The sequence below is a fragment of the Gouania willdenowi genome, chromosome 12 (assembly GCF_900634775.1).
Source record: "Gouania willdenowi chromosome 12, fGouWil2.1, whole genome shotgun sequence".
NCBI classification, from domain to species: Eukaryota; Metazoa; Chordata; class Actinopteri; order Blenniiformes; family Gobiesocidae; genus Gouania; species Gouania willdenowi.
Genome location: NC_041055.1, coordinates 23,666,818 through 23,693,531, shown reverse-complemented (window position 1 = coordinate 23,693,531; position 26,714 = coordinate 23,666,818). Strand labels below are relative to the sequence as shown.

The 26,714-nt window shown below is 35.2% G+C and overlaps 1 long non-coding RNA gene across 1 annotated transcript in view; it reads right to left on the bottom strand.

Moving 5' to 3' along the window:
• Nucleotides 1–1,111: 1,111 nt before the first annotated feature.
• The window catches only part of LOC114473822 (uncharacterized), a 28,785-nt gene continuing 3,182 nt past the window's right edge, over nt 1,112–26,714 (bottom strand). Inside the window, exons 2-3 of the long non-coding RNA XR_003675299.1 lie at nt 24,654–24,755; nt 1,112–1,223 (exon numbers count right to left, since the gene is read on the bottom strand). This is a non-coding gene — a long non-coding RNA (uncharacterized LOC114473822). The remainder of the gene's footprint in view (nt 1,224–24,653; nt 24,756–26,714) is intronic.

Below are 26,714 nucleotides of genomic sequence, written 5' to 3'. Positions count from 1 at the left end.
AATTGATTTAGTGTAACATTGGCCCTTTAACGAAGGTGTTAGGGTTATAATAAATACTTGATTTACAAATATCTTTTTTAGGTTGGTGATCACCAGAATTTACTATGGGTCTCCTGATCCAATATTGATATCAGATATCAGTCTGATTTTAATTTAAAAACTGGCATCTAAAATCTCTGCTACATAACTTATTTTTTGTATGTATTTGTCTCGGTTTTTTTTTCAGGGTCTTGTGATATATTTTTCATTCATTCTATTCAATTGTGGAACACGCTTAAATTAGAGTTTGTTTGTTTTTCATTTATTTTATTCACTTTTCAATTATTCTTGTGTTTAAAGTTAAAATGCATCATAAAAGGATGAGTTTTTCCTCATACCTACTGTTGCTGACTGTTGTTCTCTGTTTTGATGAATATCACTTGATTAAACCTTTTTCAAAGATTCCACACTACTAAATAAGAAATAAAATAATGTAGGATTGGAGTTGATATTGTATCGGATCAATATCGTAAGTGGCTAAAAATCGACGCTGCAATATCAGTATCGTATTGGAAGTGAAAAAGTTCCAGCAAGTTCATTTTGTCTTCTTTTTTGAATATAATGTTAAGGTTTTCATTTATTCAGACAATATGTTTTTATCAAATTTACATGGAAATTTCAGTAAATTCAAAGTAAATTTCCTGAATAAATGAAACCTTAACATACAAGTGAAAAAGTTGTATCGAGTCACCCCTAAAATTTACGCAATAGTTCAATACTAAAATATTTCACAAAAGTGACTATTGGCCATATCAAGATAATTTGACTTAATTATTTTCTTGGTGTTTATGAATCACTTTAAACTTAAGTGTAACTGTGTTTGCTGTTACTGTACAGTTACACGGATGCGGGTTCAGACTTTGGTCATGTTTATTATCGGGTGAACGTGTTTCCTGTGATGGAATGGGAAACAATCCATAATGTACCATCACTGAGAAGCCTGTTGGTCACCGTCTCTGGCTTTTCTTACAGATTGTATTCATACCAAAGCTACTCAGTGCAGTAGATCCAACTTGTAGTGCACAGATTTGCATCTATACCAAACATTGTGGTAATCTCCTACTTGGATTTCAGCTTTTTCCAGTTTCTATGTGACCATCAGGCAGACGTGCAGACGGTTCCATCCTTGTGGTTTGTGCATTGGTTCTTTACCCGTGTTGGTGACTGGTGGACTGGCATTGCCTCTACAGACACAGGGAATGACAGAGAAAAACAAAGACAGACTGAAAACCCTAATTGACTCGAACAATAAAATCCTAATTAGCTCCCGGCAATAATGAGGATAAAACTATAGTCTAGACATGCTGTATTGAACAAAAAAGCAGCACTTTATGGGAGTGTAATGCACAGTGTATAAAAAACATTCCACATCATTGTCTGAAATGCGTGTGACAGCTTATATAGCCGTGTTTTATGAATAATAAAAGTGCTTTGCAGTTTTTCTTGTTTGCTGATGTCGGGGGAAAGTGCGCTGGTGGGTGTAAGTGAAGTCTGGGTCAGGCCTGCATACTGGAAACCGCTCAGTGTTTCATTTGCCTGCTCACTTTTGCTTTATTTTTATTGAAGGGGCTGTTAATCTAAGATAACTATAATGAACAACCAGGACAGAGTTAAGTGCTTTAACATGCACTTTAGTCTTAACTGTTGCAGGATGCAGTAGTCTTTATTTAAGCTCCTCTTATTTAGCACAGCTCATTAGAATCATTCTACTGCATATACACATAGAACTGATTGTTCTGCCTACACTGACAGCCTGACGAATCCTTGATGTCGAGTTGAAAGAACACCTCCGTTGATTGATCCAAACAAAACCCACAAAGTACATTTCTTAAATTCACTGCTTTTAAAATCAACTGCATTGTTCTACATGTATTTTCAGATGACAACAGGAAAACAACCAAACAAAAGAATAATACGAGTGTGTTTGTCAAATCAAGGTAAAATGAGTCAGGCAGTGTCAAAATGTGTTTTTAGACAAGGGAAAAGCTAAAACAAATGGAAAAAAGAAAGGCCTCTAAAACATGAGAACATGCAAACTCTTCACAAAAAGGTCATGTCTAAACCTTGAGAGTGTAAACTAGGGCCTTCTTACAGTGAGACAGAGACTTTAGACCATGTGTAAAGGTTGTAAAAGACAATGAAACTATGTTTTTTAGTTTGTTGTAACCAAAATCTGAAAAGGAAAGGAAAAGAAGAAAATGCTGTTTTTATTTTTGTCAAATTTAATTGTTGATTTAGGAGGAGAATAAAGTAATGTGTTTTAATTCAATGCCATGTTGTTTTGAACGCGTAAAGCAGGGTTTTAAACCTTGGGGTTGCCAAGAAATCAAATGGGGCCGCCTGAAAGGTCTAGTAATTCATTAAAATGATGTGGATTTGTTGGGGTTTTTCTTTTTTTTTTTTAAATAATTTTATATTTTTGATAGCGCTTCGAGATGACTGTAATTTACTCTACATAAATAAAGTAGAATTTAATTTCAAATCAAAATAAAATACAGCATGAAAATATCTTGTTACTTTGTACACTAGTCAAGGTACTCAAAACATTATCACAAAAAAATTGTCTCCATGGTCACTAAAAATGTGTGATAGGGTCACAACCCCAAAAAAAGTTGGGAACCACTGGTGTAAATGTTTCATTGGAAACTTTTTTTTGTGACATTCCTTTAATTTTATATGGATTGTTTTAGTACTTACATGTTCAATAATAAATAAATAAAAATTGTGTATGAAAAAGAAAATCATAAAGGTGGTATTATCTTGAATTATCTCCTACATCAGCATATTTTTATGAGAAGGTAAAACAAAGCCTTGTGTTTTCCATGCAGACACAGCACAAACTGTTTTGATTTTTTTTTTTTTTTTTTAGCCCATAGCAGAAGTAATTTACTACATGCACAAAGTTGCAAATGTGCGTGTAAAACATGGAACTCGGGTTGAGCCTTGCACTGATTTTGAGGAAGGCAAAAATATGAAAGCATCTATTTTTGGAGACCTCTGGTGAGAAGTTTTTCCCTTCTTCGTCGTCTTCTGCAGCGTGCGGCTTCGCCTCCTTTTGATCTTTTTCTGGAGTCAAATGTAAAAAGTGTGGCTAACTTAGAAATCTGGAAACACACTTTGTGCCTCGTTGCAGTGTGTGTGTGTGTTTTTTTTTTGTTGTTTACCGCTTTCCCTCCCTCAAAACAACATTGATCAAACATTGAGGTGATAGTGAAAAATATGTAATATGTTTCATTTATTCAGGCAACTTTTTTTCTGGAAATTTACTTTGATCTCCTGGCATGTTTAGAGTGTCAACTGCTAGACTTCTTCAGAGGCGTCTGCTAATCACTTTGATGTGTCCTTGACTTCCGAGTAGTAATTGCAGCAAATTCATTTTGTCTTCTTTTTGAGTAATATGTTTAGGTTTCATTCATTTAGGCAACTTTTTTTCTGGAAATTTACTTTGATCTCCCGGCATGTTTCGCGTGTCAACTGCTAGTCTTCTTCAGAGGCGTCTGCTGATCACTTTGATGTGTCCTTGACTTCCGTGCAGTAATTCTAGCAAATTCAAGTTGTCTGAATAAATTAAACTTTAACATATTATTCAAAAAGAAAACAAAATAAATTTGCTGGAGATACTGAAACTATTTGGGACTAGATTTCACTCCATCAGCAGAAAACAGCAACAAGTTAAAGCAATATACATTTTAGACGCCATTTTAAATGTTTCCCATAGAGAATGGGCAGAACAACACATTTATTAATACAGTTTTACCCTATGTTACGTCATCGTATCTTACTTGATACTTTTGTCATCTAATATCAAGTAGTAAAACATTATGTTGTGGTCACTGTCCAATAATTGTTTATTAAAATATGTCTGATGTTGTGTTGTGTTGTCATGGTTCCACAGTGTTGTTCCAATCCTGGTTTATGCAATTGTATTCTTGCTTTCAAGTAATCAAAATAGCCAATACAATATTTCAATTTAAAGTTCTTGATTTTTTTTCACTCACACTCGCTCTGTACCCAGTTGTCTATGTTATAATGAAATTATTTTAATGTTGGAAGATGAGGAGCGCTTACTTGGTGGTGCAAAAGTTAACCACATATTTTTTTGTTTTAATACTTATAGGAATATTTCCACCTGTACTGCATGCTATTCCAAGGTAGGAGGAGGTGATGGAAAATACATCAAATACAAAAATATATGGTGTATTTCAGGGGTGTAGAAATCATTTAAGTTCAAGGTCCACATACGACCCAGTTTGACCTCAAGGGGGTCGAACAAAAAAAATATTTTTCTTCTTGTTTTTGTGAAGGAAAAAAACTAAAATTCAAACAAAATCCTGAATGCTCAGCAATTGCTCAAAATTCCTTTACTTTACAATACATTTTTAGCGAAATTTTCAATGTAATTTGCCAGAATTCTGTGGAATAATTTCAGAGAATTTTCTAGCTTTTTAAAAATTATTTTAATATTGCTGTTAAAAATGTAGAACTACGACCACCATCATATTTTATCAATAATTTTATATGATAATTTACAAAAAGTCGTGTTTTTGCTGTATTTTTTACTTTAAACAAAATCTTCCTGTGGGTTGGGCTTGATGATCTGGCGGGCCGAACTTGGCCCGTGGGCCTCGAGTTTAACATATGTAGTATATCTGTATAGGTTATAAAGTGAAACACTATAGCGTAGTTCTCCATGCTGTACTAGAATCCTAGTGGCAACACTAAACTTTTACCAGACCTGGATAATGAAGCAGTTATTTAAACAACTACTAGATGATGTTATTTAGCTTTATCCTACATAAGGCCTTTAAGTGTGATCATTAAAAATGGGGCGTATATGATGAAACACTCATAAAGAGAACCACCGTTTGAAGAGGTTAACCCCCTTTATGAAGTACTGTAAGTGATGTTAGACTGAAATAGTAAATGGAACTGAAGCAGAGCCAGGCCTTTAATGTTTTAACAGGCCTGCTTTTGAGTTGGTAGAATATAATTGTACATATATGCATGTTTAAGTTTAGCAAAACATAATATTGGACCTAAAATGGTCAGAAAACATGGTACAAGTCACCTGAATGAGTGGAAATCTTACGTTTGACTAAATCTTGTGTGAATGTTATCAGTAGCAGTTAGCATCTAGCTCAACACCGACCTGCAGAGCAGTGTACATTTTGTTGACTAAAAATATTTGTCATAGTTTTCTTCTACTACGTTTCTTTAAAGGTTCCATTTCATGCTATTTTTCACCCACCTCCATTTGTTGTAAGAACCCCAAAAACATAGTATTTGAGAAGTTTTAGCCTCTGAAAAGCCACTTTCTGAGCAACTCTACACAAACAGGCTGATTTGCGTCCTACTTATGCATATTCACGAGAGGGCGTGTCTATAGACGGCACAATGACTTCCTCGTCCCCACACGGTGACGTAAAGCCACAAAGTCCGCCCTCCTCATGCTGCTTCATAAACACAGACAGAGCATGGGGGCGGGGCGTTCACCGCTATACACATAGACTGTAGAAAATACATACATAGCACTGCGCGAAGGACGCTGAAATGCTCACCTTTGTGGGCGTGTCTGTTTACATGTCAATCACAGCAGAGAGCTTCCTGGAGGCGCGGATTCTCCAGCTCAGTGCCGCGTCAAATTCGTCATCAAAGTGGGAACGCGTCATCAAATTGGAGCGAGGTGTTTGGGCTCACCCTGCAGTAAGAAAGGAGCAAATCACCCTCTAACTAATGATTGAGGAAATCAATGAAAAAAACACTTTGGGCATGTGTCTGAAGCCCTAATAGCACTTAATGATGTTTAAAGCACGGAAATGTCGGTTTAGCTTAACATGGGGCCTTTAACATGGACCCTTTAAGTGACAGTAACACGACTATGACTGAATAAATTAAAAAAAAAAAAAAAACATGACCAAAAACTACATTATAGAATTTTATTGATGTTTTTTGGTTAAATAATAAAAACAAAACTGTAATTTTGTCACATGGGACGAAATCCAATCAGAACTCATGGAATCAAGTGTTCATTGATCACATCACATCTGTGTGTGTATTTACAAACATTAATACTATGCTATATCAGGTTGATAAAAGATCATTTAATCTTTAAAATAAAATGCATAAACTATATTTTAGCTGACTATATCTGTAACAGGTTTAGTAGACTAAAATGTTAATGCCTATTGGTTGACTAAAACTAGACATAACTCAAAAAATTAAATAATATAATAATAAAGGATTTTTTTTCTAGAAAGATAATAAAATAAAATGACACAATGAAGAAAGTAAAACCAAGAAACAAAAACACAAAAACGAAAAAGGTGACATTATTTCAGAGGGTAAAAGCAGCTTTGAACAGTTTTAGTCCTGACGACTACATTTTGACTAAAACTAAGTAGCATTTCAGTCAAAGGACTATGACTATCTATAACTAAATACATTTTTGCTGTTTTTACAGAGCTACTTGCACAAGTATGAATATTTATTATACCCTAAATGTTATAAAGAGTTAAATTATCTACAACAAAAACACCCAAAAAGAAACATTTTAGCCGTTTGCTACAACATTCAAATCTGCCACGCAGTTTCCACTAGACAGACTAAGTAGCGAGTGTGTAGCCAAAAAAATCCGATTGAACCTGCCATACTGTTTAAAATAATAACAATAATAATTTGGCACTATAATTAGTTTTTTTGTTGATTCTTTATGTCCTCACTTGCTCTTTGCCTTTGCTCTGGGGCCTTTCTCTCTTTGAATGTATTTTTTTCATAGCTTAAGTATGAGGAAAACATTTAAGTGTTGTTAAAGAGATGCCAAGTTTAAAGTTCCTGCTCAAAGTGTCTGTCATCATGTCGCAAAGGGCTCCATTTGATTCATGAAAACAACGTCCAAAATAGGAGTTTATGATTTCAGGAGAACAAAGAGCGTATTATGGCAGACTGGGCTGGGAGAAGACGCTGACGGCTGATGTTTCTGTTTGTTTAAGCTCTTTACTCGCAGTGAAACAACGTTAATTTTGGTTTGTGGGATGTCAGGGATTGCAGAGCAGTGCTGGCAATGGATGGCTTTAAGAAGTGAAACCTGTTTGAATGCACGGCCAGTCGTGACAATGTAGCCCTTGTGTTCTCTTGATTGAGTTCTAGAAAATAGGTGCGAGATTACAGTTGAAAGCACATACGATAGTTGTTTTTTTTTATATATATTCTTTGTGTTCGTATACTTTCCCCAAAGGAAAACCTACAAACAAATATATCAATCAATGAGAAAAGCAAGAGAAAACCTGAGCCCAAACACATGGGAGCCTTGTTCCCACCAGTGCCTTAAAATAGTCACAGAGGGCTTTTCAATTATACTGTCCCTACTCATGAAACCAAAGTGTTTACCTCCTTTCTAAATCACAATTCTGCTTGGATAAAGAGACCAATGGGAAACTGGGCTAGAAAGGACACTGCAGCTAGAAGCGTTGACACCGTACGAAACACAAAAGGGAGATGTAATTGTCAGCCATCTGTGACCTAAGGCCAGCAGACCTCCATAATCTGAGATTAGACTGTAACACTAGAAGTACAGAAGGAGAACATGGATGGAGTCATCAAAGAGGCAAAGTTAGGCCAAGGTGCACGAGTCGGAAGTGAAACAGGCTGAGAAAACAGACCGATGATGTTTTCTATTGGCGCTGCTCAACTGTGGCATGCGACTGTTTCCTTTTCTGCCAGTGTTTCTACTTTGGGTTAGACACTGTAGATCTTAAACTAAATCCTCACACACAAAAAAGGCTGCAGGTGTGTGACTGTCAGGAAGAGGTTAACACAACATGCTATCAGGTTTCTGCATATAGGAAGTGATGTACGCAGCAGCAGGATTCCTTTAAGAAAATAAAGTAAAATCATTATTATGCAGAGGTGAAAGTAACAGATTACAAGTACTACCGTTACTGTAATTGAGTTCCTTTTAACGGTACTTTTTTGAGTATATTTCTAAATCAGTAATTTTACTTGTACTTAAGCATATTTTAAAAGAAGTAAAGTAATTCATTACATTTCTACACCCAACCGTTACTGAGTAAATTATATTTTTTTGTTTTCAAATGATCAAAGGACTTTGTGAAACTACAAAAAACAATCAAATGCATCACATTACAGCAGACCAATCAGATTAAACGAAATGCACGGCATCAAAACAGTACTGAATACCTGTTATTTTCTTAGTTTTAGAATTAATACATTTACACTTCGAGCCTGATAATCTTTTCTATTTGAACTGCATTCATTGGTGTTATTTTTATTTTTAACAATATTACATTATTAATAAATACATTTTGGCAAACATTTAATTTTATACAGATGCTTTTGTGGACAATAAAAAAAGTTTTAATTGTGCAAGACTTGGTCTCTTCCTTTTTAAGGCAGATGTTTTATATATAAAAACTCAATCTGAATGTCAAAACTGAAATTTCCATTTCTGGCATTTACGTTTTATTTTCATATCTTGTTTCATAAGCCAGATACAGGCTTGATTTGCCCAGAATATAATTCTTTTTTTTTTTTTTGTACAAGCTTTTTATGTTTGTTTTATCGCCTAGCTTGAAAAAAAAAAAAAAAAAAAATTAAAAAAGCAGATTTTTGTACGCCTTCATTGAGAAGATATTTTTTTGCCCTAGAAGGACTTTAATCCAGGTGAGATAAACCAAAAGGCTCCTTTAAGAATAAAGGTTTCAGACCGCTGCTCTAAAGGGTTTAATATTAGATAGTTAGTAAAAAAAAAAATAAAAAAAAATAGCTACAGTTTATGATTGTTTGGTTTTTGTTGTGTGTGAAACTACATTAATAACAGACAGCAGAGCAATGAATATTAAAGATATCATGTTTTATTTACTCGGTGAAGACAAGATTAAAAAAATAGCAGTTAAAGCTGCTTTGATAGCAGCACACATCGTTTTCAGTGCTTGTTTAGTAAAAAACAGCACATTAATGGGCTTGCCTGGGGTGCGACATGAAAAGCAAAATGTACCATAAAAGACATCTTTTACTTTGCAATTTATTGGAGCGGGAGCTCCATCCAAACTGGTCTGACTGGCTTGTCGAAGCTACGGCGGACAATGAAACCTGGGAACGGGCCAATCCACACCCTCACCCAGCGGTTGTTTCTATAAAGTGGTGCATGCGTACATCCACACGCGTGTGTGGGTCCAAGATGTGAAATATTTTCCATGATGACAGTGAGGGAATCCTGTGGTGCGACTCAAAGAATGATCTTTGCTTTAATGTTTTTAATCCGTCATCTCGTGAATGGAAACCTCAGAGCTTTTGCGCAAATTGATAAGGACCAGTTTTAGGACCTTTCTATGAGAACCACCTTTGCAGTGATTTGACCCTCATGCTATGGATTTGGGTGAATTCCTTATCCGTCCATCATTTTGGCTGTATTAATGACACCTGTGGTTTTTTTTCATTGAAGTTTTATTCTACAACGTTCTGCAGCCTTTACTCTCAGAGGAGCTAAAAAGTACCTTCTCAATGAAAACATACAGTGTATACAAATCTATACATAGTTAAAATCATGTATTTTTTTACTTAATGTACTTGTAGGGCTACAAAAAATAAATTTGATGACATGATCGTGTTGGTCACAACTCATTTCTTGCATATTAAGCAGTTCAATAAATCATTCCCCACACAACTAAAATCTCTATTTAATTGCAGAATAGTCTTTTTGCTGGTTTAGTTATCTTACAGGGGATTAAAAAACTTAAGGTTAGCCACAGGTGCAAAAAAAGTTTAGAAGAGATGAAGAAGGAAGGTGGTAGAGTTATTGCACAATGTGATTTGCTTTTAGGTTAAAAAATTGTTCTATGATGATTTTTTTTTTTGTGTGTCAAGCTATATAGGGAGCCATTGCAAAAAGGTCAAGGAGCCACATGAGGCTCCAGAGCCGCAGGTTGCAGATCCCTGCTTTAGAGCATCTGTGTGTCCGCAAAGCCATATAAACTCCAACAAACTGCTGTTTTGAAATATACAAAGTGTGTGTAAATCATTCATGCACATTTAAGGGTAAATAAAATTTTGTGTTGATCTTTAATTCAACAGGTCAAGCTCAGCATAAACAGCCCCATCTGATCTTTTTCTGCTGGCTGGATGCTCGGGGGATTATGTTTTTTAACGAGCCTCTGCTCACAGGAGGCGGATCATCCCTATCAATATTTCAAAGCATAAATTAACATTCTCCAAATTGATTAAGTGCTTTGCGATCCTTAAATGTTGTTTATCAAAGGAAAGGTCGCCCAGTATCTGGATGTCCAACAGGGTGTCTTCCTGAGGGCTCCATAGGAAGACACACACAGAAGGTGTAATATTGATTAATAGTTCAGCTACGCTCGGGTTTATCACCGCCGATGGTTTAAATAAATGTTTGCACATCCCTTGCGGAAAACATAAAGGGAAATAACAGGAATGAATGTATTCCAGCTGAGGAAGCAAATTGAACCAACTGAGACTGTTTTACTATTGCTCACTGCAAAGCCATGTTTGCATCAGTAAAAAAAAAGGTTTTGGGATTTATAAGAGAAATGCAACATGTCTCAGCTCTGCAGAAGACAATTTTTACAGTTTCCAGAGGGTTTTTTATGTAGGAAAATGTAATCTGATCAAAATCAGAACAGAAGAAACAATAACCAAGCCAACTTTTATCTTCTAAAGCAGATTTTAGGTGCAAATTCCACATTCATCATGTGCCCTGGTTTGCACTTTCACGTATAAATGATAAAGTATGTGAGTATATCAGTTCCGCAGGATCTTCACTTAAATTTCCCTGATTTTGGGAATTTGGGGAAATTTTGTTGCACAATTTGAGGAAAATTTGCCACATTTTGGATGATATTGTGGTTTTTAATAGATTTTTTTTTAATTTAGAGGGACTGAGATATCTACAACTGAATTAGTTGGTCATTTACAAAATGATGAATCCTTTTTTTTTCTATCATTTTCACTTTCTCGAGCAGGCCGAATTTGATACTCAAAAGCAGCGATTCTCAACTGGTGGGTCGGGACACAAAAGTGAGTCACGGACCTGTACTGGGTGGGTCACGGATAGCTGGTCAAAAATAAATAAATACTTTGTTTCTCTCACGTTGGACTTGTCTTTTATTTTAAAACAAACATTTCCTTTGACAGACATTGCTGTGAAATGCATGTTGCACCAGAAAATATATAGATTTATGTTTTTAAAAAAGATTATGTGTGTGTTTTTTCAACAACTATTTTTGAAAAACTAAATTTGGTTGGTTAAATTCCCCCAAAAAAAGTGGGTCGCGATTTAAGGACCGTGGTAAAAAGTGGGTTCCAGGGTGAGACCAGTTGAGAACCCCTGCTCTAATGGGCTGAATTTGGCCCCCGGGCCTTGAGTTTTACACGTGTTTTATAAAGCATGAAATAATTGTACATATTCTTCCAAATAAAAAAAGATGTCCTAGTCCTGTAAGTGCAAGCACTTTATTCTTCTGTGCATGAGTCGCAATGATGCAACTTTTGATTCAATTTGAGAATTGAGCCTTGAATTATTGAACCTGGCTGGGATAAACACCTTAATAAATACATAGCTGTCTAAAGCTTCATCTGGCACATAGGAGGAGGGAAGATAATGTTCAACTTATGATGATATTACAAAGCAATGGAAAACAGATGAACCTTTTACAGATAATCAGCGCTCTGTTCTGTCATCATGCTATACCTTTAGCCAATTTTTAAAAGACATCCAATCACAGAGAAGTAGTTTCCATTTGTTAGCAGAAAAGTTTGAGCGACTGAAAATGAAAGTTTTTGTGGTGAGTAATGATTTTGAAACGTGGCCTGCTGTTTTCCCCCCGTTGGGAAGTTTCTCATACTGGACCAGAAGGAATGTTCCAGAAACGAACCAAGTCATAATGAACAAGCACATTTTTCAGATTTCTCAGCTTATTACTCTGAATTGAGTTATGCTGTTGAATAAAAATATTGGGGATTTCTTCAAAATTTGCTAATTGAAGTCAGGCCTTTCCAGATGTTATGAACGTATACGGAATCATTGACAAACCCATTAAACTCCAAGTGGAAAAAAAACAAGATACTCTAGTGAAGTTATCAGGCATGTTTGTGGAAGTGAGAACATGCAAACTCTCCCAAAAAGGCTTTTACTAATCTAATCCTTTTTTTTGGTTGTATAAAGATTTAAATTTTTTAAATGTAGGTGGGCAAAAACTGAGCATTAATGCAGGAAACAACAAAGGGTTTTGGCTTTGAGTTATTTTGTATATTTCTCTCTCACTTTGTGTTTTAGTTATTGTTTTGTATATGTTTTTCTGTTATTTTGGTAGTCATTTTGGGTATTTTTCTGTAATTTTTGTATCTTTTTTGGAGGCATTTTGTGTATTTTTGCTGTTATTTTGTATACGTTTCTGACATTTGTGTAGCCTATTTGTGTATTTCTGTAATTTTGCATGGTTTTTGGAGTCACTTTGTGTATTTTTATGTAATTTTGTATGTTTTTAGAGTTTTGATTATAATTTTTTTTCATTGTTCTGATTTTTTTGTGTTTTTATAATCGTTTTGGGAGTAAATTTGTGCAGTTTTGCTGTTGCTTTCTGTATATATGTATTTTTTCATTATCTTATAGGTTTTATTTTATTTTTTCTGCATTTTGTACGTTTATGTTGGGGGCTGCACATTTGGCCCCTGGGCTGCCAGTCGCCCTTAATGGCTGTATGTATTTTCTTAACATAATTTATTGTAATTCTTAATTAAAACCTTTACCGCTGCGATGGACTAGGGCCCAATCTGCACTATAGCATCACTCAGGCAGGTATTGTTGGATAAATAATCTTTTATGCTAGATGAGTGTTTATTTTATGGTCTGAAATAGTGATCTTCTAAACCTGAAATTGAACCCTTTACTTTGTATTAACACCAGACTTGATGAGAATATAAATACTGAATATTGCCTGCAGAAACAAACTGTTGCCCTAGCCTACTAAGCACGGTTTTAAAGCCCGGCCCTCCCAAGCTTTCACAAACAAAAACAAGCCTTTGGTTTGCAGCTCATTCATGAATCCACTCCTCTGGAGTTCCTGCGTAAAAGCGTACAGGTTCTGACTCAGAGCTGAGGGACGCCCTTCTTTTTTCTTTTTCTTTTTTTTTTTACACTTTTCTCTGCATCAGCCATTCACGTCCTGTGAAGCGTGAGCGCCACCCAAACAGAATCTCCATGGTGACACACATACAGTATATGGAGCAGCCTTTAGGGTGTTTTTACTGCTACCTGCACGACCTTTGATCTGTGACGATGGTTCAACAACGAGGCTGAGAGATAAGGGGTTTCCCTATTCACAGGCCTCTGGTCGTCAGGGCAACGCTTTCAAGTGGATAAACATTTTGCCTGCATACCAGAGGATCTCCCAGGAAGTCCAAAAGGCTTTCCTGCTGCGTTGTTGTAGTGGTTGCTATGGTAATGTGTGGCAGACAGAGTTGAACAGGTGAAGGCTGGCACACTATAACGGTATATGCATGCCTGCTATCTGGCACAAAGACTATAGATAGAAAACACTGTGTTTATATATAGGACACACCTGAAAGACGTCATGAGTGATATGACTCCGTGGTGTTCCCTGGAAAGTCTTATTCACTTAAGCTTGTTTTCAGTTGCAGTTTCAGTCTGCAGTAAATACGCAGTTTATTACAGTGTTCATTTTGATGACGTAATATTTTCGTCATAGTTTGCTATGACTACATTTTTCAAGTGACAATAACGTAACTATGACTAATTGAAGAAAATACATGAATATGAAAACTTTATCAAAATGTAATATTTTTGTCAACAAATAATAATGTTCACATGGGACAAAATCCAATCAGACTTACTTTTGTTGCATGGAAAAATTATCTTTATGTTTGTGGTCTTACGTATTGATCACATAAAATATGTGTGTGTGTATTTATTATTATCATTATTTCCATTAATACCATCCCATATTATGTTGATAATTGGTAATTCAATCTTAATAAAATGCATAAACTCTTATGCTTCATATTTTAGTAGACTTATCTGTAACAGAATTAGTCGACTAAAATCTTAATGTCTTATAGTTGACGAAAACTAGACTTTAATCCAAATAACCCTGATGACAAAATTTTTAACTAAGTTGCATTTTAGTCAAAAGACGGAGGCTGTTTTTGAAATAGCATACTATCCTACTCATACTAAGTCTGACGTCAAAATTAGTATGTAATGCATTCACCTGAGATAGTATGGAAAGATTGAGTATGTGAGAAATTATGCATTGTGAGCAGAACTTAAAATCATCCTGGGACCGGCTTCAAGCTAAAAAAAAAAATCAAACATCCCCTTTTCAAATTAAAAGCATCTCCTCTTGTCTTCTATTAGTTTTTGAACACTTTTGTAAATAGGGCTCTTGTTTTGAAGTTACAGTAACCGCAAGTATTGTTAGTAGCACAATGGCGGATCTCTGAAAAGCTCAGAAATGTCGGCATTAAATGTGTTTCCGCGAGTTTTATGGATCAAATGACAACATGTTGATATTCCACTTGGTCACTTTCTCGCTTAAAATGTTCTCAGAACTTTCAAAGGCGGAGAATCAACGGAGATATTTAACCTCAGTTTGTCGTTTGTTCGAAATGCTTCTTGGGACACTTGGAAGTACAGTATATTTTAGTGGGAACGGTCATCATCCTAATCATACTAATAGTATACAGTATATAATCATTGAGTTTGTAGTATATAGTACGGAGTGTACCATTTCGAACACAGCCTATGAATAAAACTAAATCACAGTTAGCTGTCAAAATGACCACTGGTTTATTGAAATACAATGACTTGATGAAACGTTTACCAGTAAAACCCTTCTACACTTGACCCATGTGAAAGTTAGTGTGCACGTGTCTGTGTTTGTGTGCGTGCACATGGTTTGTCATGGTCACTAGGGAGGCGAGAGGCTTGTAGCCCCTCAGTGCAAACACAAACCAGAGCCATCTGCATGTCTGGATCGCCTCCAACAGCAACACCACAAAACACACACACACAGACACACACACACAAACTTTTACATGATATCATGAGCATGGTGTCAGTGGCTGTAGCACTTCATCTTTTAAGGTGGATGTGTAAATTTTGGAGCCGAGGCAGATGTTCTGCGATAATATATGAAAGGAAGTTTACGGCAACGGCTCTGAACTTTGAAAGGTTGGAACATTAAAATTTTACGTTAAAATCTTAATAATTTGTGTGAAATAGCCCTTTTTTCACCCACTTTGATAGCATGCCTTAGAAACTGGCTTCAGTGTTGTTGAGTAATGCTAAGAAAACAAGTGTTGTTATGAAACTGATGCTTTGCAGCAGCAGGCCAAAGCAGAAATGCCTTTTTTCCCTGCCAGCGATTTGTGTTGGAAACCGCAGATACATGGCAGAGAACCACATGGGCCTTCCTCTAGCACCACACAGGAAAAAGTGTGTCTGTGTGTGTACGTGTGTGTGTGTGTGTGTGTGTGTGTGTGTGTGTGTGTGTGTGTGTGTGTGTGTGTGTGTGGTTGTGCAAAAGGTCTCATTTGGTTTCAATCACATCAAAGCGTAACTGTAACCAGGCATCTTGTCGATTTTACAGCAAAAATCAAAAGTAATATAAAGCTAAAACAAACATAGTGAAAGGAGTTTCCATGGCGCTTGATGGGCATCTGATGATTGCGACGTCTTGTTCAACTTAGCAAACGTGCACCGACTTGAAGCCAAAACTAGAGAATTCCCTCCACTGCCTCCTACGCCTTCTTAGGTTTTTCTTTAATGGAAATGTTTTGGAGAAAACATCCTTCACTAATTAGCTCTTTTACATTCATCTTTATCTATTTTCGCTGTGAGAATAAAAAGCCCAGCGATGGGTTTTTCCAGCTGTATATGCTGTACAGTTACCCATCCATCAAGCTTGTAACTGTTCCCGTCTGAAACCCCACAGATTCCCTTTGAACGTATCATCATAGAATGAGAAAGAAAAACATATTTGATAGTCGCAGTGGGCGAGTAAGCGCTCGTCATTACTTAAGACGGTCTGCTGTCCTCTTGTAAGCCACACACACACACAGCTTGTGCATTAGTCACCGCGCATCCAGATAGGTTGGAGCCGTCTGAGCTGTTGCACACTGTCAGTTTGCGAGAAACTTTGTTTACCAAAGGCATATTTGAAGCAGAGTTGTATATTTCTTAGTCTTTCGAATTCAGTAAATTGATGTCAAAGGCTGCTCTAAATTTGTCATAAATCACGTGGGGTAAAAACACATGTGACTTATGCTATTGGGATCGGTTTTGAGCTTAAAAAAGTACATAAAGACGTACAGATGTGGCTGTACTTATTCTTTAATATTTAAAGTAATAGGCATTACCACCACCACAACAATGCAAAACAATGAACTATTGCTAAATCAGCAACCAACGTTTGTTAGAACTTTAGTTATTTTTAATACTTTAATTCCAGCAAGTTCTTTTTGAATAATATGTTATGGTTTCATTTATTCCTTAACATATTCAAAAAGAAAACAAAAAGAACTTGCTGGAATTATTACGCTGAAGTCAAGGAAACATCAAAGCATTCAGCAGACGCCTCTGAAGTAGACTGGCAGTTGACAGTCGAAACATGTCACGAGATCAAGGTAAATTTCCTGAAAATCAGTTGTCTGAATAAATGAAACCTTAACATATAATTTTTAATACATTGTAATAGTAAAAACTTGCTAAATTGTTAACTTGATGCTGTGTCTTTTTCATTCATTTATTTTTGTTTTAAATTAAGTATCTTACAAATAGCTAACAAACTTGCTTATTTTACAAACTTAACATTAAACATGTGATGTCAGCATTAGATTAACATCTATCATAGCTTAATGTAGAACTGTGACATAAAGGATTGAGGTCTAATAATGTAGTAAATAGAAATTTAGATGGATTAACAGTGTTTGTTGTTTTACAGCCACATTTTTCACCTTTTTAGACCTAAAACCACTTCTTTTAAGGCATACCACTTAGTGACAGTCAAGGAGCTGCGCATGTGCAGAATAAAAAAAAGTTCATTATTAAGCAAACGTTCAATGCTTACCTTTGTGTGCATTTCACACTCCAACTCAATCAAAATTTAGGTTACTTTTTCTGATATCAGAGCTCAGTTAAGCTTTTTTACATTTGTCTAGCACAAATCTACAGTTACAGTATTCAACTTTAGAGCTGTTGAACACTGATTGCTAATGGCTAATACTGTTTATTTCTTTACTTTAAAAGGTTTTTGGCCACCACAAAGAAAGCCATTTCTAAAGCAAACAGTCCACGAACACGTTGCAATTCACTGCATCCCACAATTTATTATTAGATGTCTCAAAGAATTAGGAAACCCATATTAGACGCTGACATGCGCAGAGTGACAGGTTTGATTAAATTAGCTTAACTCAACTCAAAAGTTATCCTTTCAATCTGACCTTTACAGCTTTTTTTGTATTTTTCCAGGTGGGTTTTATGATGAGTAATCGAGAAGTCGTGCGGATTCTTCAAGTTTCCAGTTTGAACAAAAGCACTAAATTGCTACCAGCATGTGGTAGCCATGATGATATCACTAAGTCTCATCAGGTTTTTCTGTAAGATGGTCCTCATTGACTGTGGGCTCAACAAAGTTCTGTGGCAAATCTTTATTTTAGATCCTAATCCCACTCTTACTTTTCATTAATGGCTTCCCTGGAAACTACATATTTTCTCTGCACTGACGGCATAAAATGTTATTAAAGGAGTCATTTAAATTTTTTTAAAGATACCTATGATGGCAAGCAAGGATATTTGTAATAGGTTATAGGCTTGTTAGAGACCTGTAATAGGTCGCTTCAAGCCATGGAAGTTTTATTTCCATGATCTTGTATTTAAAGCATTTTGCGGCAAAGGGACCTTTCCGTTTATCACTGTAATTGAGCTTTTACTGTTTTCATTAAAAAATAAACGTGGTACCATATGGTAAGATTTCGCAATAATTTAGTGCAATTTCTATTCAATTTCTCAGTAATTTAAAGCAGTGATTGTTTTTATTTTTCTGATGGTTTTTGCACATCCACGAAAACGTGACATGGATTATTCATAACAAATACTTAATTGCTTTTAAAAGTTACACTTTCTGAAGACAATATTTACATTTATATGTATTTGTTTTATTCGTTTCTTAATCAATTTCCATAAATATTTTTTTTGTATATAGATATTCTACATGTATATTCTATTTTAAGATTAAATAAATATTGTATTGTTTGCTTTTACGATGAGTTGATAAGAGTTTGCTTTGAAATACTAAAGTAGAGACTCCAATGCTTTAGCACCAAGGTCTTTGATTGTGTCAAACATAAATGTCATTCATAGAGAGGTCAGGCTGTCTTATGGTTCGCCATCATGTGCTGTCACCTAGTGGAAATTGTGTGAACAGTGTAATTTAATGTTGCAACAATAGAGTGGATTACAAAATATCACACTTTACTTCAATAATTATTTTACAGACAAAAAGCAACATGTTTAATTAAATTTAAAGAATTAGGAAGTAAAAGCATTCATGCAATCTAAGGGAACCCCATCAGTAAAACTTAATATTGCATGAAGTTAAAAAACGGCCTAATTACATTTTAATAATAATAATAAAAATAATAATAATAATAACAATAATAATAAAAAGAAGACATTGTCATCGAGATCCCCCGCCAGATTGGTTCTCATTGTAACTCAACCTTTTCCTAAATTTCCTAAATCTAAGAACTTAGATGTATACATATGAAAATATTATCAAATCAGAATATAAAATTATTAACTATCTTAAACAGTTTCTAAGAAAAGCTGTCACCTTTGAAGATACCTCGAACAGAGTAAAAAAAAAAAATGGCACAAGGGCAATAACTCTGGAAAAAATATTTGCGCACTTCTCATTTTCGAACTCCATCAAGGTATTGATACCCTGAAGCCACACACCGAATTTGGTTATCGTATCTTAAACGGTTTCTGTGAAAAGCTGTCCCCTTTGAAGATACCTCGAACAGAGTAAAAAGAAAAGAAAAAGGGCAATAACTTCTAAAAAAAAAAATGATTGCACACTTCTTATTTTAAAACTCCATCAAGGTATTGATACCCTGAAGCCACACATTGAATTTGGTTATCATATCTTAAACGGTTTCTGAGAAAAGCCGTCCTCTTTAACTCAGACGGACGAACGGAGCTCAATCCTATATCTCCCTTTTCACACTTTGTGGTGGGGGATAATAAAGTATGACAGTGTTTCTCCAGTATAAAGCCTCAGTATAAAGCTAAAGTTGTTCAGTTTTATTTCATTGAGTTTTTTAAGCAATTATTAAGAACTTTTGAAAATTCACAGTGGACCTATTCCTGTTCTTAGTATTTGTACCTGCGCTGTACTCACTTTTGTATGTACTTTTTCTGCACTTGTTATTAACTTTTAAATGTTATACGTTTTTAAATGATCTATATATTTGTCGAAAATGTATCTCTCTTCAAAATGAGACCTCGTCATCTCAGTGGGACTACGTGTCTAAATAAGGGTTATGAATGAACAAATAAATAAATAAGTGGTTGGGAGGAATTTGAGGACAATGAAATGATTAGCATGATTAAAAAAAAAGTATTGCGTAAAGTGATGGGTGGATTCTCTGTGTGTATCACACGAGAGGTGTGACCACCTTAGTCACAGGAGTTGATGCAACAAACCATTACATCTTGTGCAATCCAATTAGTTGAATGTACAGTGGTGAAATGGTCTTGCAAAATCAGTTAATCTACAAGAATCCGCTTTTTTATTTCCAGCTCGGCAATAAAATAAAACACAAACACTTGAACGAAGAAATGAAATACATTCTTTGCAAATCAAGCCTGAATTTGGCTTTTTAACCAAGATACAAAAATGAAACATAAATGCCCGAAATGATCATCTGTTGAAATTTCAGTTTTGACATTCAGATTGAGTTTTTATTAATAAACAGTACTTTTAGTGCAGCACCTTTTTTGATATGTATCTATAAATAGAAGTCTATCATTTACAAATAAAAATGTAAAGATTATTGCTCTGAAAGGAGAACTTTAAGTCATAAAATATTATAAAATATAAGCTGGTTTTTACAGTAAAAGTATGAATTAGAGGTCGACCGATATTTGGACCGATATTTGGACTTTTTTTTTTCTTTTTATTTGGCACTTTAGAGTAGCTATTAAAGGAAAAAAAGAAGGAACATAATAAACGTCCATTCGGATGTATGAATATACAGAAACAACAAAAAAATTATATTAATAATAGCATGTACATGGGAGAGGTAGAAGCCAATAGACTTCCAAATAAAAAGCCAATATAATAGGGTAAGGATGTAATATAATAGTGGCTAATCAAATATCCTTATCCCATTATATCCTTCATAGGATAAGGATTTTTGTTTTACTTGGTTGTGTACAAGTATATTTAAAGTTCAATAAATGTTAAGAGTTCCATTGGTGTATTTAATTTAATTTCTAATTCATTTCATTTATATTATATGAGTGTTTCAATTGTCTTTCAATGTGCTTTAAAATAAAAAAATATCGGCTTCCAAAATCGGCTTTAGATATCGGCCGTTGAAAATCCCATATCTGTCGACCTCTAGTATGAATTAATAAGACTTTTTTTTGTATTTCCTCTTTTGGTTCCTTTTAATGTAACAATAATGTAATGTTGGTTGTTCTCTGAACCTTAATTAGTTTACTATAACATTTTACTCAAAATTGTACTTTATGAGCAGTTTCAAACCCCTGTTCTGTATTGTTTGTGTGCATACCCTTAATTTTGGTCTTTATTTCTATTAGTGTAAAACTTTTTTTCTTTATGTTGTGAAACGGTTACACCATAGTGTCAAACTAAAATAAGAAATGCAGTCACGCTAGACGCTGCGAGCTAATGAATGAATAAATGTGTACAGACGTAAATGCATGAATCAAAATATCCATTTGATCACAGCTTAGTAATCACCCCATTCATAATAGCCTCTGTACTAATACGACGCAGCCTGACGACACCATTGAGTCAAACAAAGAACAGACCGAGTACCAGAGACTAAGCAGATGATCACTTTTTACATTTTTTGTGTGGCTGCACCCACTTCTTCGTTAGAACATCCACCAACGCCCAAACAGTGACTAACTGTCATCTTTTCTCTATCGTGCTGTGCCGTGTGTGGGATGATTCAAAACATGGACAATGTCCATGCGACAAATGCAGCGCCGGAGAGAGTCTGAAGGTTATTACGTGGATGTGTGTGTCATTGAAATGAAAAGAAGAAAAAGGTTTAGAGATCACCGTGTTTTTTTTTTTTGCATCTCTAAAGAAAAAAGCTCCATTAAACTTCCACAATGAAGTTAAACACAAAAGGATGAAAAGCATGAATGTTCATTTCATTTCAAACTCTGAGTTTTTCTATTGAAACCTTCAAAAACAAGTGTTTGTGTGTCTTTGCACAAATCTTTGAATCTCAGCTATGAGTCAAATAATCCCAAACATTCAAATGACTCATCTCGCTTCGTTTGCAGATTTGAGTCATCTCCCTGCATTCTGAAAAAAAAAAAGTGACAGTAACAGTTATCAACATTCCCCTCAGCCAACAGTGAAATTAGGATTTCTTGCTCACATTCTTGCAAAAACAGTGTGTTTTATGAAACAGTGATGTGGATTCTTGGTTTTTCCAGTTTTCTTTGTAGAAATCATGGGAGTTAGCAACAGGTTTGCTTACAGTGGCGTCTTTGTGAGGAGTTTCTCTGGTTCCTCTGGGTGTCACGGTTTAATAAGAATGTGTCTTGGCTAAGAGATTATAGGTTGGCTCCTACAGTCATAGGTTGATTTTAAATGCAGGTGGCCAATGTGGATAAATGTGTCAATTGTTGCTGCCTCTTGCTACTGGTTCTCAGTGACTAACGTGGTAAAACAAATATGTTAAAGTTTCATTTATTCAAACAGTTTTTTAGGAAAAGTACTTTGATCTCCTGACATATTTCAAAGGTTTTCTTCATAGGCGTCTGCTGATCGCCTTGATGTGTCCTCAACTTCCGCATAGTAATTCCAGCAAGTTGTTTTTGTCTTCTTTTTGAATAATACGTTAAGGTTTCATTTATTCAGACGACTGTTTTTCAGGAAATTTACTTTGATCTCCAGACATGTTTTGACTGTGGTAAAATAAAGGTTAAATAAATACTGGTAAATGATGAACTACGGCCGGGCCACGTCCCGCGGCGAATAGCACGTACCACGTTCCCGAGAATTAAGTCAAATGACTCGGTTCCTCTAAGTAAAACAAATGAAATTGTGCGACGTAAAATTGTAATCTACGTTGAATTGCCTTTGAAACAATATATTGTTACTCCGTGGCACATACAAGTAATGGGCCCCATTCATATATTGGTATGTGTCAATATGTGTTTGTACCACCAACTGTCGCAATAATTGACTGACAAATAAATGAGAAAACGACTTTGATGGAAATTGCCAAATAAAAGGGGGGTGGGCCCTCGGGCCCCTACTCGAATTGCGCGAGGCATAATCGTAATCTACATTGAATTACCTTTGAAACGATATATCACACAACTATGTTCCCATGGATATGGAAATAACGGGCCCACCCCCCATTTTTGGTAATTTCAAAAATAGGGCTCTGAGCGTCTCTTCATATTCATTCATAGAGTATCCATACCAAACTGGATTCTGATCTAACAAGAACTAAGGAAGGAGTAGTCATACGGGGTACTGGGCCCCATTTATATATTGGTATGTGCCAATCCGTCCACGAATAACAGAGGAGTAGCAATTTTAACTAGTGTACAGTACAACAACAACAACAACAAGAACAAAAAGAAGAAAAAGAACAATAACAAGAAGAAGAAGAACAAAGTAAGTGGCGTTTTGGGCCTAAAAATAGTATATAGTAACAATAGATTAATTAGATGCTGTGTCTGTTTTGAAAGAAATGTGTTCCTACAAAATACTTCTGTTTATTCACACCTAACAGCAGTAATGAGCTACATTTTGGCATTTAGATTAAATAATACATGACAGTTTAAAGGACAATGAATAACACTTTTTGAGTTTTTTGAAAATACTGCTTCTACTTTTCTCACTAAAATGCACTTTTTTGGATTCAATACACTCTATAGATAATAAATCCATTCAATAATTTAAACAGCTTCCTTGATTCAGTGACACCACAGCTTGTTTTTAAGGCACAATAGTGAGTTAGGCAAGACCCCCAACCCCAGATCAGACCACAGTGGTCCTGCATATTGTTCCCTGAAATTCCCCAGGATACATGGGTGAGAAATATGCATTGAAGGAATGACTTCTGACCTTTATAAAGTGAACTCTTACAAGCTGATTGTAGGCTAAAACTGAGTTTAGTGACCTCTGGTTCTTAAATGAAAACCAATAGATGAACTGAGTTCTATTGTCAAGATCGGTGTCCCTAAGCCATTACTAGGAGTTTACACTAGATGGCACTGCTTGATTAATAAAATAAGACCAACACCCTATGAGAACCAGTATTACCATCACATACAAATAAAGGTTGTGATCAAGAAAGACTGACTTTTTCTGAGAATCATTTCCAAAATAACAAACTTTTAACACTTTTAGCATTTATCAGTAGACACACCCATAAGACAATTTGGTTCCCAACCTTTTTTTGCATCATCATATCAAATTTTTAGCGACCCCAAAGACTTTATTTACTTCTATAATTATTTTTTAATCATGTTTGTTATACTGTGTCACAAATACAGAGTAACCAGGATTTGTGCACAAAGTTTCCTCTTTCTTCACTTAGAAAGTGAAAGTGCAGAATACAGTTGTTTAACATTGTGTGTTGTGTTTTAGTTTGAAAAAGAATTTTTTTTTTTTTTAAATTAAATATTAAATATATTCTTATTCAGTAAAACATTTTATTAATTACTAGACATTTCAGGCGACTATGACTTTACCTTACGGGGATTAAAAATAATTTATTTTTAGGTGATTGCACGTGAATTAATTGGAAATAATACTCAATAAAATGATTCTTTAAAAAAAAAAAAAAAGAAAGAAAAAAAAGCAACCACCTACATTAACTACGTGAAATATTATGACTTATAGACACATTTAGACCAGGGGGGATTTACCAAAGTCCATGTTTTGGTAGCATCAGTGTGAACTCCATCAGGGTCTGAAATTGGATGCGTATGATACATCGTAGTGATTTGAGGCGTTCAAACACAGACACTAATGATCCCGACACGTCCCCAGTAGACTGTGATAAATGACACTGGCTGTAATGGCTCGGGCAGCTGATTGACTGGACAGTAAATTGCAGCTTGGTTTTGTTAACACTGGTTGCTTTTGAACACATTGTATTGTTGTTAAAACATGAACGGCTCTTTTATTATTGTGTATGTATTATTGATTTAACAATGACTGATGTCCGTCTCACTTTATATTAAGGCAGATAGTATATGAAGCCTTCTAGACAGACGAGCAGAGTTTGAGTTTCTATGTTTCAACGTTGAGTGTTTTTTTTACCTTGACTTATAGACGCCAGGCTCTACCACAGCAGATCAAACCCACAATGCCTCTGAGACACTCCAGCACATAGTGGAACAGGGTGGAAGATGCAGGCATGATCTGCATACACGGAGAAGCATTTTTAATCAGTATAATTATCAAAATGCTACAACAGGCAGTGACATGCATCTCTCTATAAAAGCAAGGACTCGCTATCAAATATCTTTGTGAATCAGGATCAGAGTGACCTGAGACTTTCAACATGGCTGCTGCTTGGTTCAAGGGTGAGCAACGTCGGATTTGTTTGGACGCCCCCACCCCTATGCCCCACCTCCTGAGTCGACGGACTCAGGGATGATGTCATCAGTACTACCTCTACAGTGATGATGTCATCAGTCCTACCACTACAGTGATGACGTCCCACCTTCAAACACAACCTCAATTGGCCATCCATGAAAAAGCCACTTACCCTCCCACTTTTTTTTTTTATAGCAATACATACTTCCTACGGGCACTGCAGTAGTTCAGAAAAAAATGTTAATTATAAAAGAGAATAACTGTTTATATTTGTCAGCTGATATGTATTATAATTATAAACCTTTTTTCCATTTTTGAATCCAATATTAAGTTGTTTTTTTTTTTATTTTATTTTTTTAATTAAATTAAAAATAGCAGAATTTTCCCCTGTTCCATTCAAATATAGGGCGATGCACCGTGAGGCAGCACTTTGCTGTGCCACACAGTGGATTGTGTATTTTCTCACAAACTGTGCTAATACTGTATGTGATACAAATAGTGCGTCACTGTCCCTCTGTAAATCGCAAATAAAAAGCTTTCAAACACTCTGATTAAATGCTGTCTTTTCGTAATGTGGAATAATTATGAAATGTATTTCTGTAACGTGTTTAGGCTTGCAGGTTAATTATAAAACCGTAGTAAAAAAAATTTTAAAAGTCACTCGGTGAGGCAAACAGTCTTCTTCATTCTTGTTTATATATATATATATTTTTTTACAATCTGCCTTTTAAAAATGGAAGATTAGATTTCCAAACTGAGAAAGTTCGCAAATCTGGACTTTGAAGAAAAGGTAAGACCAAATACTTTTGTTATTTCCAGTTTGAAATAGGCTTAATTGGAATTCATTTTGACCTTAAATGAAATAAGACCACATGTCTGTGTAAAGAATGCTGAAATGAGATATAAAACATAATCCATTGTCCTGTTATTAATCAAATAATGAATAAGATACTCTTTTGGGTTCATTTGTATTTGTAAATCTGACTCTAGAAGAGTCAGTGGCTCACTAGCTATGAACCTCACCACACGTCACTGACAACAGGAACAATGTTTATTGTATAAAAGTTAAATATAGACCACGCCTTGAAAACATCAGAAACTCTGCAGCCGTAAAAACTGCAATGAGCACAAATCTATAAATGTTTTTTTCAATATTCTAACATGCCTATTCAAAACGTGCAGGATATTTGATATTTTACTTTTTGCTTCTTTGATATAAATTGTGGGCTTAGGGCATTTTTATAAAAAATAAAATAAATAAGAACTGGAACGTGATGTAAATAATTCCAGTAAGTTAATTTTGTCTTTAAAATTTACTTTGAACTCCTAATTTGTTTCGACTGCCAAGTGTCTGTCTTCCTCAGAGGCGTCTGCTGAGCACTTTGATGTGTCCTCACATCAAAGTAAATTTTGAAATAAATTTCCTAAAAAAAAAAAAAAAAGTTGTCTGAATAAATGAAACCTTTACATATATGTACATGATATGGTTTGCTTATGTAAAGAAATTTGTTTGATTTACTAAATTTCTGCGCGAAAATATCAGACTGCACCTTCACATGACCTACTTAATGTGTGTTACAACAGACTGATCAAACCAGCTGTTTTTACCTGTACTTTAGCACTTTTCATATATCAGTAGATAGAGAGTTGCATTTAGAGTGTTTGCAAAATGCTGAGTGGTACAAAGTTTATCAATGTGCAAAGTGAAGCTGTTGCATTAGCATACCGGTCATCAATAATGTCATTAAACTTCTTTAATAGAAAGCATGCTTGTGTCATGTA